This window comes from Triticum urartu, chromosome 7A, assembly GCF_056163025.1.
Source record: "Triticum urartu cultivar PI428250 chromosome 7A, HENAU_Tu73, whole genome shotgun sequence".
NCBI lineage: Eukaryota > Viridiplantae > Streptophyta > Magnoliopsida > Poales > Poaceae > Triticum > Triticum urartu.
Genome location: NC_141879.1, coordinates 47312186 through 47325907, shown reverse-complemented (window position 1 = coordinate 47325907; position 13722 = coordinate 47312186). Strand labels below are relative to the sequence as shown.

Below are 13722 nucleotides of genomic sequence, written 5' to 3'. Positions count from 1 at the left end.
GTGGCTACGCCCGGTCCTTGTTGAAGGTTAAAACAGCACATACTTGACGAAATATCGTTGTGGTTTTGATGCGTAGGTAAGACTGGTTCTTTCTCAGCCCATAGCAGCCACGTAAAACTTGCAACAACAAAGTACATGACGTCTAACTTGTTTTTGCAGGGCATGTTGTGATGTGATATGGTCAAGACATGATGCTAAATTTTATTGTATGAGATGATCATGTTTTGTAACGGAGTTACCGGCAACTGGCAGGAGCCATATGGTTCTCGCTTTATTGTATGAAATGCAATCGCCATGTAATTGCTTTACTTTATCACTAAGAGGTAGCGATTGTCGTAGAAGCAATAGTTGGCGAGACGACAACGATGCTACGATGGAGATCAAGGTGTCGTGCCGGTGACAATGGTGATCATGACGGTGCTTTGGAGATGGAGATCAAAGGCACAACATGATGATGGCCATATCATATCACTTATATTGATTGCATGTGCTATTTATTCTTTATGCATCTTATTTTGCTTAGTTTGACGATAGCATTATAAGATTATCTCTCACTAAATTTCAAGGTACAAGTGTTCTCCCTGAGTATGCACCGTTGCGACAGTTCTTCGTGCTGAGACACCATGTGATGATCGGGTGTGATAAGCTCGACGTTCACATACAACGGGTGCAAGACAGTTTTGCACACGCAGAATACTCGGGTTAAACTTGACGAGCCTAGCATATGCAGATATGGCCTCGGAACACTGGAGACCGAAAGGTCGAGCGTGAATCATATAGAAGATATGATCAACATAGTGATGTTCACCATTGAAAACTACTCCATCTCACGTGATGATCGGACATGGTTTAGTTGATATGGATCACGTGATCACTTAGATGATTAGAGGGATGTCTATCTAAGTGGGAGTTTTTAAGTAATATGATTAATTGAACTTTAATTTATCATGAACTTAGTCCTGGTAGTATTAGCATATCTATGTTGTAGATCAATAGCTCGTGTTTAGCTCCCCTGTTTTATTTTTGATATGTTCCTAGAGAAAACTAAGTTGAAATATGTTAGTAGCAATGATGCGGATTGGATTCGTGATCTGAGGATTATCCTCATTGCTGCACAGAAGAATTATGTCCTTGATGCACCGCTAGGTGACAGACCGATTGGAGGAGCAAATGCAGACGTTATGAACGTTTGGCAAGCTCGATATGATAACTACTTGATAGTTTAGTGCACCATGCTTTACGGCTTAGAATCGGGGCTTCAAAGACATTTTTGAAACACCACGGAGCATATGAGATGTTCCAAGAGTTGAAATTAGTATTTCAGACTCATGCCCATGTCGAAAGGTATGAGACCTTTGACAAGTACTTACAAGATGGAGGAGAATAGCTCAGCTAGTGAGCATGTGCTCAGAATGTCTGAGTACTACAATCACTTGAATGAAGTGGCAGTTAATCTTCCAGATAAGATAGTGATTGACAGAGTTCTCTAGTCACTATCACCAAGTTACTAGAAACTTCGTGATGAACTATAATATGCAAGGGATAACAGAAACAATTCCCAAGCTCTTCGTGATGCTAAAATCGACGAAGGTAGAAATCAAGAAAAGCATCAAGTGTTGATGGTTGACAAGACCACTAGTTTCAAGAAAAGGGCAAAGGGAAGAAGGGGAACTTCAAAAGAACAGCAAGCAAGTTGCTGCTCCCGTGAAGAAGACCAAAGCTAGACCCAAGCCTGAAACTGAGTGCTTCTACTGCAAAGGAAATGGTCACTGGAAGTGGAACTACCCTAGATACTTGGCGGATAAGAAGGATGGCAAAGTGAACAAAGGTATATTGGATATACATGTTATTGATGTGTACTTTACTAGTGTGATTATAGCAACCCCTCGGCATTTGATACTAGTTCAGTTGCTAAGAGTAGTAACTCGAAATGGGAATTGCAGAATGAACTGAAACTAGTTAAGGGCGAGATGACGATGTGTGTTGGAAGTAGTTCCAAGATTGATATGATCATCATCACACACTCCCTATACTTTCGGGATTAGTGTTGAACCTAAATAAGTGTTATTTGGTGTTTGCGTTGAGCATGAATATGATTTGATCATGTTTATTGCAATACGGTTATTCATTTAAATTAGAGAATAATTTTTGTTCTGTTTACATGAATAAAACCTCCTATGGTCATACACCCAATGAAAATGGTTTGTTGGTCTCAATCATAGTGATACACATATTCATAATATTGAAGCCAAAAGATGCAAAGTTAATAATGATAGTGCAACTTATTTATGGCATTGCCGTTTAGGTCATATTGGTGTAAAGCGCATGAAGAAACTCCATGCTGATGGGATTTTGGAATCACTTGATTATGAATCACTTGATCCTTGCGAACCATGCCTTATGGGCAAGATGACTAAGACTCTGTTCTCCGGAACAATGGAGCGAGCAACTGACTTATTGGAAATAATACATACTGATGTATGCGATCCGATGAGTGTTGAGTCTCGCGGCGGGTATCGTTATTTTCTGACCTTCAGAGATGATTTGATGAGATATGGGTATATCTACTTAATGAAACATAAGTCTGAAACATTTGAAAAGTTCATATAATTTTTAGAGTGAAGTGGAAAATCATCGTAACAAGAAAATAAAGTTTCTACGATCTTATCGTGGAGGAGAATATTTGAGTTACGAGTTTGGTCTTCATTTGAAACAATGCGGAATAATTTCGCAACTCACGCCACCTGGAACACCACAGCGTAATGGTGTGTCCGAACATCGTAACCGTACTTTATTAGATATGGTGCAATCTATGATGTCTCTTACCGATTGACCACTATCATTTTGGGGTTATGCATTAGAGACAGCTGCATTCACGTTAAATAGGGCACCGTCTAAATCTGTTGAGACGACACCATATGAACTGTGGTTTGGCAAGAAACCAAAGTTGTCGTTTCTTAAAGTTTGGGGTTGCGATGCTTATGTGAAAAAGTTTCATCCTGATAAGCTCAAACCCAAATCAGAGAAATGTGTCTTCATAGGATACCCAAAGGAGATAGTTGGGTACACCTTCTATCACAGATCCGAAGGCAAGACATTCGTTGCTAAGAATGGATCCTTTCTAGAGAAGGAGTTTCTCTTAAAAGAAGTGAGTGGGAGGAAAGTAGAACTTGATGAGGTAACTGTACCTGCTCCCTTATTGGAAAGTTGTTCATCATAGAAATCTGTTCCTATGACTCCTACACCAATTAGTGAGGAAGCTAATGATGATGATCATGTAACTTCAGATCAAGTTACTACTGAACCTCGTAGGTCAACCAGAGTGAGATCCGCACCAGAGTGGTACGGTAATCCTGTTCTGGAGGTCATGTTACTTGACCATGACGAACCTACGAACTATGAGGAAGCGATGATGAGCCCAGATTCCGCAAAATGGCTTGAGGCCATGAAATCTGAGATGGGATCCATGTATGAGAACAAAGTTTGGACTTTGGTTGACTTGCCTGATGATCGGCAAGCCATCAAAAATAAATGGATCTTCAAGAAGAAGACTGACGCTGACGGTAATGTTACTGTCTACAAAGCTTGAATTGTTGCGAAAGGTTTTCGACAAGTTCAAGGAGTTGACTACGATGAGACTTTCTCACCCGTAGTGATGGTTAAGTCCATCCGAATCATGTTAACAATTACCGCATTTTATGATTATGAAATTTGGCAAATGGATGTAAAGACAGCATTCCTGAATGGTTTTCTGGAAGAGTTGTATATGATGTAACCTGAAGGTTTTATCGATCCAAAGGATGCTAACAAAGTGTGCAAGCTCCAGCAATCCATCTATGGACTGGTGCAAGCATCTCGGAGTTGGAATAAACATTTTGATAGTGTGATCAAAGCATATGGTTTTATACAGACTTTTGGAGAAGCTTGTATTTACAAGAAAGTGAGTGGGAGCTCTGTAGCATTTCTAATATTATATGTGGATGACATATTGTTGATTGGAAATGATATAGAATTTCTGGATAGCATAAAATGATACTTGAATAAGAGTTTTCAATGAAAGACCTCGGTGAAGCTGCTTATATATTGGGCATCAAGATCTATAGAGATAGATCGAGACGCTTAATTGGACTTTCACAAAGCACATACCTTGATAATGTTTTGAAGAAGTTCAAAATGATCAAGCGAAGAAAGAGTTCTTGCCTGTGTTACAAGGTGTTTAATTGAGTAAGACTCAAAGCCCGACCACGACAGCAGATGGAAAGAGAATGAAAGTCATTCCCTATGCCTCAGCCATAGGTTCTATAAAGTATGCCATGCTGTGTACCAGATCTATTGTATACCCTACACTGAGTTTGGCAAGGGATTACAATAGTGATCTAGGAGTAGATCACTAAACATCGGTCAAAATTATCCTTAGTGGAATAAGGATATGTTTCTCGATTATGGAGGTGACAAAAGGTTTGTTGTAAAGGGCTACATCGATGCAAGTTTTGACACTGATCCAGATGACTCTATGTCTCAATCTGGATACATATTGAAAGTGGGAGCAATTAGCTAAAGTAGCTCCATGCAGAGCATTGTAGACACAGAAATTTGCAAAATACATACGGATCTGAATTTGGCAGACCCGTTGACTAAACTTCTCTCACAAGCAAAAGATGATCACACCTTAGTACTCTTTGGGTGTTAATCACATGGCGATGTGAACTAGATTAGTGACTCTAGTAAACCCTTTAAGTGTTGGCCACATGGCGATGTGAACTATGGATATTAATCACATGGTGATATGAACTATTTGTGTTAAATCACATGGCGATGTGAACTAGAATATTGACTCTAGTGCAAGTGGGAGACTGAAGGAAATATGCCCTAGAGGCAATAATAAAGTTGTTATTTATATTTCCTTATATCATGATAAATGTTTATTATTCATGCTAGAATTGTATTAACCGTAAACTTAGTACATGTGTGAATACATAGACAAACAGAGTGTCCCTAGTATGCCTCTACTTGACTAGCTCGTTGAATCAAAGATGGTTAAGTTTCCTAGCCATAGACATGAGTTATCATTTGATTAATGGGATCACATCATTAGAGAATGATGTGATTGACTTGACCCATTCCGTTAGCTTAGCACTTGATCGTTTAGTATGTTCCTATTGCTTTCTTCATGACTTATACATGTTCCTATGACTATGAGATTATGCAACTCCCGAATACCGGAGGTACACCTTGTGTGCTATCAAACGTCACAACGTAACTGGGTGATTATAAAGATGCTCTACAGGTGTCTCCGAAGGTGTTTGTTAGGTTGGCATAGATCGAGATTAGGATTTGTCACTCCGAGTATCGGAGAGGTATCTCTGGGCCCTCTCGGTAATGCACATCACTATAAGCCTTGCAAGCAATGTAACTAATGAGTTAGTTGCGGGATGATGCATTACGGAACGAGTAAAGAGACTTGCCGGTAACGAGATTGAACTAGGTATTGAGATACCGACGATTGAATCTCGGACAAGTAACATACCGATGACAAAGGGTAGAACGTATGTTGTTATGCGGTTTGACCGATAAAGATCTTCGTAGAATACGTAGGAGCTAATATGAGCATCCAGGTTCCGCTATTGGTTATTGACCGGAGACGTGTCTCGGTCATGTCTACATAGTTCTCGAACCCGTAGGGTCCGCACGCTTAACGTTCGGTGACGATCGGTATTATGAGTTTATGTGATTTGATGTACCGAAGGTTGTTCGGAGTCCCGGATGAGATCAGGGACATGACGAGGAGTCTTGAAATGTTCGAGACGTAAAGATCGATATATTGGAAGGCTATATTCGGACATCGGAAAGGTGCTGAGTGGTTTGGGTATTTATCGGAGAAGCAGATAGTTACGTGAATTCGTCGGGGAGTACATGGGCCTTATTGGGCTTTAGGGGGAGAGAGAGGGACTGCCTAGGGCAGGCCGCGCATCCCCAAGGCCTAGTCTGAATTGGACAAGGGGGAGGGGCGGCTGCCCGTGTGAAAACCGGCGGATCTTGGGTAGGGGGTCCCGAACTGTGCGTCTAGGATCGTTGGTAACAGGAGACGGGGGACATGATGTTTACCCAGGTTCGGGCCCTCTCTATGGAGGTAATACCATACTTCCTGCTTCATTGATCTTGATGAATATGAGTATTACAAGTGTTGATCTGCCACGAGATCTGTAACGACCCGAATCTTATAAGATTCGATGTCTCTGTGCTCACTGTACTAGTCCCTGGATCGACTCGCTAGCACACACAGTACATATGAATATCAAATAACAAGTGCATCATTTACTACAACGTATGATCCAGAATTCATAAAGTATTACAAACTGAATAGCACATAGCTAACTTTATTCAATAATAACAGCGGAAAGGTAGCATAATAAACGACGAGTCCATTAATGCCCACTGGCGAAAATGCTGAGTGAAGACTCGCGGCCCTACTGTATCTCACTGATCACCTGAATATCCTGCAACATGATAAGTTGCAGCCATAGAGGGTCAATACGTTGAATGTATTGGCAAATTACACATAGTGGTAAAACAAACCTACATCCACAAGCAAAGTATGACAAACAAAACACTCAAGTTGGTTTCGCGTAAAACTACCTTCACCTACCTCCATGACATAGGCAAGGTGCACACAACACAGATGATAAAGATCTTCAAGATGTCTCAACTCCGCTTAGTCCTGGCGCATTCTCTAGGGACAATAGAGTGCTCAGCCAGTGATGCATTCACGTGAGAAAAAGTCCCGACAACTCAAGTGCGCTCAGCCATGGCGCATTCTCTAGGGACAATAGAGCGCTCAACCACTGACGCATTCACCTGAGAAAAAGTCCTGAGCCTACAGCTATAAACGCTCACCACTTCCAAACATCACGCGACACATGCCCACATCTACCGTAGCAAGTTGATCACACAATCACATAATACAATCAACACCAAAACATGACAACATAGGATACAAAACCACACATGCATAGCAGAATATAGGATGAGCAAAATCAAAAGTGCAAACTTGCCTTGAACGGTTTTGAAGTACTCTAACGCTTAATTCTGATCCAGTTCACACTCCGGGCAATCTATACGATTAATGAAGGCACAGATAAATAAACTGTACTTACATAACACCACAATAAAGTAAACAACAACAAATTCAAATAAAAGCTTAAATAACATAACATATCAGTAGGCAGATCTTATCCACATGCTATTAGGATCAGAATGCAAAAAGAATCAACTAATTTGGATCAACGACTTAAAAGATATGGCCTCCGGAAGTTTGAATTCAAATTTGAGCAGATTCAAATTTTAACTGTTCAAAAATGTGAAATTTTGGTTCTAAGGTATTCTCCTGGTCTCTATGAGTACATAGGAAAAAGAATCGGTGAATTTGGAGTTACTGACTAAAAGATATACCTAACTAAACATTTGATATAGAATCTGCCAAAATAAATTGTGTCAAAATAGAATTCTGCGAAGTACTGCTACGGCTGTGGATGTGCCACGTGTCAAGGCGTGAGTGGCTGAAGGGTTTTCGTTGCCTTGTCTAAACGGCAGACAACCGCAAATTAGTGCATACCAGTTTGAAAAAAAACAAGATCTAAATCTGGCCATTGGATGGGGATCAGACGGTGCATGGCGACTCACCGGAGATGAACAGAGGCTGGGCGCCGGAGTTGAGCAAGATGACGGCGACGCGGCTTGGACTTCGATGTGGCAGCGGTTCCGGTGGTCTCCGAGCTTCGTACGGTGGCGTACGAGACGCGACGCTCTTCGGGGGTGTCAAGGACGTCCACAAAGCCGTCATTGGCGAGCGGCGACGATGGCAGAAAGCAGCTGGAGTCGCGGCGACGGTGTGGAGCTTCGGGTTGAGGTCCTAGAGCTCGCTACGGTGCTCCCCTGCGCGATCTAATGAGTGAGGGAGATAGATGAGATGAGGGCGACGATAACAGAGGGGAGGAGAGGTTCTGGGTACCCGCGGTGGCGACGGAAACGACCAGAGACAGAAGCTTCAGGCGGCGGACTCTGGCGAGATCGGGGCGGCTCTGTAGAGCACGGGAGAAGGCGATTTGGCCAAAAATTGGCAGAGAACGAGGGTGCGAGTACTTATAAAGTGGATGCCGTGTGGGAGGGATAACCTATCGATCGAATCGATCGGATTTCGATCGGCCAGGACGAACTCGTGAACGAGCAGGAGTCCGGTTGGGGAAAGAGGACAACCCGGCGGGCCCCATGTGTCAGCGGGTGGGATGCGAGAAAGGAAAAAAAATGAAAAGCTGCGGGGTGGGTTGTGTCCTGCGGCAAAATGGGCCGAAGGCCTACTGTCGCTGTTGCTGCTGCGTCGCGCGCGAGCTGCTGGCCTAGCTGGCTCTCTTTTAAAAAAAACAAAACCACAGCAGTTAAAAACTAAAATCAAAACAACATAATAAAACCTAAAAATATATGTAAATACACAGTAAAAATAACTCTACTAAAATAAATTATAGGAACTCTAGTTCCTAATCTAATGCTAATTTTGGAAATTCTCTTTATGCAAAAAGGCCACTCAAACAGCAATAACACACTACAATAAAATATTTGGAGATTATCAAAAATACCAAAACACAACAGATGAACTGTAAATAATATTCTGGACATTATGAACATTTTTAAAATAGGGAAGAAGTCATGTTATCTCCACTCCAATAAATTGCCTTTAGTTGCATAATGTTTTGAATATTCAAAAAATTTCAAATATGCATAGAAATCATGATGACAAATAATGATCCTATTAACATTCCAAATCTGAAAATTTGGGATGTTACAAGATCGTAATGGCTAAACCCTAGAAGTCTAGCCTGTATGACTATGGTAATGTCTGTGTCCGTTCCGGACTAACCACTACAAAAAAAGACATATCTGTGACATTTTGGGCCGAATGAAAATCTTTTCTGTCATACTTATGACACTTCTATGATGATAATTGTGACAAAACCCGGTATCATCATAGATGTGGTGAGGTCCTACTTCTATGACAAAAAATCATGACAGAAAATGGGCTTTTCGTCCCGGGCGGGCGGAGACGCAGCTGCATGACATTCTTTGGGCCGTCCATGACGGAAAAAACCATGGTAGAAGCGAGGGCGCAGAAAATATCGGGGAGTCCCTGGTTACGGTGGATGGTCGGGGGCCGAGAGTTGCGCGTTTCTCTCATACGTACGTGCGTGTGTGCGAGGCGTTGGGCTATAACTGAACCCGAGCGAGGCATTGGGCTCTAACTGAATCCGAGCGATTGCACTGCAGGCTACGCGTTACTGAACCCGAGCGATCGATCGATGGCTGTTAACTGAACCCGATCGAGCGATTCCTTCGCTATTGCTGCTAACTGAAGCCGATCGATGCTGCCTCTGGATGATCAGTGAGCGTTGCAGGGGGGGTTGGATGAACAGTTCCCGGTGGGGGTGGATGAACAGGACCCCGTGGCGTTGCCTCTGGATGAACAGTGAGCGTTGCTGGGGTTTGGATGAACAGTTCCCGGTGGGGATGGATGAACAGGACCCCGATCGTTCGAGCCGGTTGGGGCTGGACGAACAGGATCCCGTGGAGGGCAAGATGAATAGTACCACCCCGTGGAGGGCAGGATGAACAGTAGACAGTGGAGGGAAGGATGAACAGTAGCCCGTGGAGGGGTGGTTGAACAGGAGCCCGTGGAGGGGTGGTTGAACTGGAGCCCGTGGAGAGGGTTGGTTGAACAATAGCCGGTGGAGTAGCGCGCGGTGGAGGCTGGATGAACAGGAGCCCATGGATGAACAGTCGCAGGTGGAGGCTGGAGGAGATCGACGGTGGATGAATAGTAGCCCGTGGAGGCTGGAGGGGGTCGATGGTGGAGATGAACAGTACCCCGTGGAGTCCCGTTTTGCGGTACGCCACACCCCTCCCAATGAACAGGACCCCCGTTTAGACTATAGCGCTCCAACACAAGTCTGTTTCCTCCGTTTTGCGTACGCCACCCCCCCGGTCAACAGGACCCCCGACCGTAGGAGGTCCGTTTCCTCCATTTTGCGGTAAGCCAGACCCCTCCCGATGAACAGGATCGCGTTTTGAACGTGGCCGGTCGAACAAAAGGCCATTTCCTCTGTTCTGTGGTACGTCAGGCCTCATTTCCATCGGCTGTTCCGTCCAAGCCCTCCCGATGAACACAACGATGCATTCCGTTCCGACCCAGCCGGTTGGCTCCCCATGAACACGACGACGACGCTGTTTCTCCGTTCCGACCTAGCCATGTACATGAGCCCTGGCCATACGTATGCGCGAGTAGGCGTTCGAGACCCTGCCCGTATGTACGTACGTGGCCGTATTTTCTTTCTTGCACACTGGCCGCTGTACGTACGTGTACATGCTACGTGTGCGCCTCTACTACGACACGTGCGCGCCTCTACATCGAGCAGTCTGTACGTACACGTTCGCGACCAGAATGACAATGCTACGTACGCTTCGACCAGGTGGGTCCCGACTGTCAGGCACTTCCTTGCCTGTGAAGATGTAGCTGGTGGGTCCCAGCAGTCAGGGGGGCAAATCGTTTTTTTCCCGGACGCACTTCCTTGCGTGCGAAGATGTAGCTGGCGGGTCCCAGCAGTCAGGGGGAAACGTTTTTTTTTGCGAAATACGGTGGCCCGTCTGGTGGGTCCCCGCTGTCAGGTGGAGGAATAATTATTTTGCGTGTAATAAGGAGACACTTCCTTGCTGCGGCCGTGGACCCAGCTGTCAGCCTCTCCACGTATAGTCCACGTCCGATGGGAGCCGTTCCTTGTCCACGTTGACCACGTCGCGCCGAGAGCACCAGGGCGGTGCACGACGGCGAGGCCTAGGAAGGGGACGACGCGGAGCCGGGGAAGACACAACAGTGGATGCCCACACGGAGAGGAGTATGAGGGTTCACTGGTTTGCTGCGGTGTGAGGCTGCCATCGCCGCAGAATAACAGGGGCTGTGGGTGAGTAGAGGGATGGCCTGGCCAGTGGTGGGAGTAGTAGGGGGCGGTGAGGCCTACGCCGCATCGCAGCTGGCCACGGGAGGCAGGAGCACGAGGCACGACCGGCGCTGGTTTGGGCGGCTGGAGCAAGAAGACCAGAAGTTGAAGAAGCAATACGGCCGTTGGATGGACATCGTACGGTCACTGGAACTAGAATCGTGCATATTGACTAAGTTGACAAAGCCCTCCGTCCCCGTCAACTTCGTAGGCCCACAAGTCAGCCTGCCACTATACTGGGTCCCAGCTAGCAGGGGGAGTATTCATTTTTTTTGTGCGTAATAAGGACGCACTTCCTTGCGTGGAAAGATATAGCTGGTGGGTCCGAGCTGTCAGCAAAGGTAATGTTTTTTCGCGAAATACAGAGGCCCTTTCGGTGGGTCCCAGATGTCAGGTGGAGGAATCATTATTTTGCGCGTAATAAGAGGCATTTCCTTGCATGTGGCCGTGGACCCAGCTGTCAGCCTCTCCACGTACAGTCCACTTCAGATGCATGTCGGTCGTTGACCATGTTGACTAGGCCGTGCCGATAGCACCAGGGCGGTGGACGACGGCGAGGCCTAGGAAGGGAATGACACAGAGGCAGGGAAGACTCGGCAGTTGTTTCCCATGCGGAGGGGAGTACGACTGTACGAGGGTTTACTGGTTCGTCTGCCGTCGCTGGAGAATAACAGCAGGTGTGGGTGAGTAGAGGGATGGCTAGATCAACGATGGGAGTACGGTGGGGCGGTGAGGCCTGCGCGGTAGCACAGCCGACCGCGGGGAGGAGGGAGCAGGGAGTCCCACCGGCGCTTGTTTGAGCGGCTGGAGCAGGAAGAGCAGAGATTGAAGAAGCACGACCGCCGTTGGATGGACATCCAACAGTCACTACTTGTGCGTCAGCCTTTTTTTAGGAAAGCCTTAAATCCGTGGAAAACAACATACAACACATCTACCATTATTTCTAATAATTTACAGCCCATTTGCTAATTCTTAAGGTTTTTTTGGAGCCAATATTCTTTTTGTTAGCATTACAGCCCATATTGTGGCCATGGTTAAAAAATTATACGAAATGTTGCATATTTCGGTGCGGTCCGAACTGTTTTTAATACTAAAATTTCTAGTCACATTCAAACTGATTTTAAAAATCCAACAAATTGTCCACGCATAAAAATTAATGCAATTTAAAATCTTGAAATGAAAAAAATAAATTTGAAAGTGATTGCCAGTTTATTGTGTTTTAAAAATGTACAGCCCATTTCCCATTACTGATAGGCCATTTTCTCATCCAGCCGAATGAAGCTCTCCTCGTATTGAAAGATTTGCAGCCCAATAGGCCTGACAAAGGGACTTGGCAGATCACAAAAAAACTGGGCTAGCCATTTTCAAAAAGAAAAAAAACTACTGGCTGGTGTGTGGTAAACATAAAAGAGAAGGCTGTCTGGACAGGCTAGAGTGCCCCACAATGCCACTGCAATTTTTGCAAACTTTGGAAAACGCCACTACAATTTGCAAACTTTGAAAAACGCCACTCCAGACTTCGAAAAATGCCACTGGAAATGGCATTTTTCAAAGTTTGGAAATTGCAGTGGCATTTCTCAGAAACACCAGATTTGGAGCGGCATTTATCAAATTAACCCAAAACAAAAAAACTAGGCGAGTTGCTGGGTCCCTGGTGTCAGCCGCTCATTGTGCAACTCTCTCGTTTATTGACTACGTTGACAATGGCATGGGACCCAGATGTCAGAAATCCATTAGGAGGAGACATTTTTTATTGGATTGAAATAAGGAGGCACTTGCTTGCGTACTGCCATGACCTTGGCGGGTCCCTGCTGTCATCCTCTCCACGCACAATCATCTCTTGATTGTGTACGCGTCAACTTGGTAGGCCCACAAGTCAGCCTCTAAACCCATGGAGGACAAATACAACCCATTTAAAAAAATAACAGCCCATTCCATATGTTCAAACGGAAAGTTAAACATTCAGAGCAAAGTAACAGGTCTGATCCACATATAGAGTACTGAACTTCCACGTTGACAACCATCATAGCCAAGTTAACTATCTACTCCCACTAATACTCTAGTAGCATACAAGTACTAACTAGACGATGCCGGCCGCCATCTGCGATACACGCTAAACGCCGGAACCGGCGTCCTCTGCCTCGCCTCGGACTTGCCAGAGGTGTGATAGGGCGCATTGCTCGCGCGTGTTGGCCCTTTCCATGCCGGCGTGGTCCACCGAAGCTTCGGCTTCTAAGCGGGAAACTCACTTGATGAGCTGGTAGTAAAAATTGGCGTCGCGAACGCGTGCGTGCCTGACAGCTTCCAGGGCTATTTGTCGGGCGCCGGCCTCCACGTAGTCGGCCCAATTGCGGGCGCTCTGCTTGCGAGTCAGAGCGTCGGTGCACTACTGCTCCATGTCCCGCTCGCGGCACAAATCGGCGATAGGCTGCTCCTCCGCCAAGCGGTTGCACTCCAACAACTCCTGCTCCTCCGCCAGGTGGTCGTGCTCCAACAAGTCCTCGATCACCGCATTGCCATCTAAAGACCGATAGAATGCCTCCTCCCTCCGTCTGCCTTCCGGTGAAAAACCAAACACTAGTTCCGGCGGTGACCGCCTCCGGTGTCGCCTATCGCGGATGGGCAGGGGCATGACGGACGTGGCGAGAGCGAGGATAAGTGGCGAGCGACGTCGGGCCAGTGG

At 45.6% G+C, this 13722-nt stretch overlaps 1 long non-coding RNA gene across 1 annotated transcript; it reads right to left on the bottom strand.

Moving 5' to 3' along the window:
* Positions 1 to 6567: 6567 nt before the first annotated feature.
* LOC147957554 (uncharacterized) lies at positions 6568 to 8192 on the bottom strand. The gene is made up of 3 exons (XR_015612196.1): positions 8009 to 8192; positions 7681 to 7932; positions 6568 to 7112 (listed from the first exon to the last, which is right to left on the bottom strand). It is a non-coding gene; the product is annotated as an uncharacterized LOC147957554 (long non-coding RNA).
* Positions 8193 to 13722: the final 5530 nt, after the last annotated feature.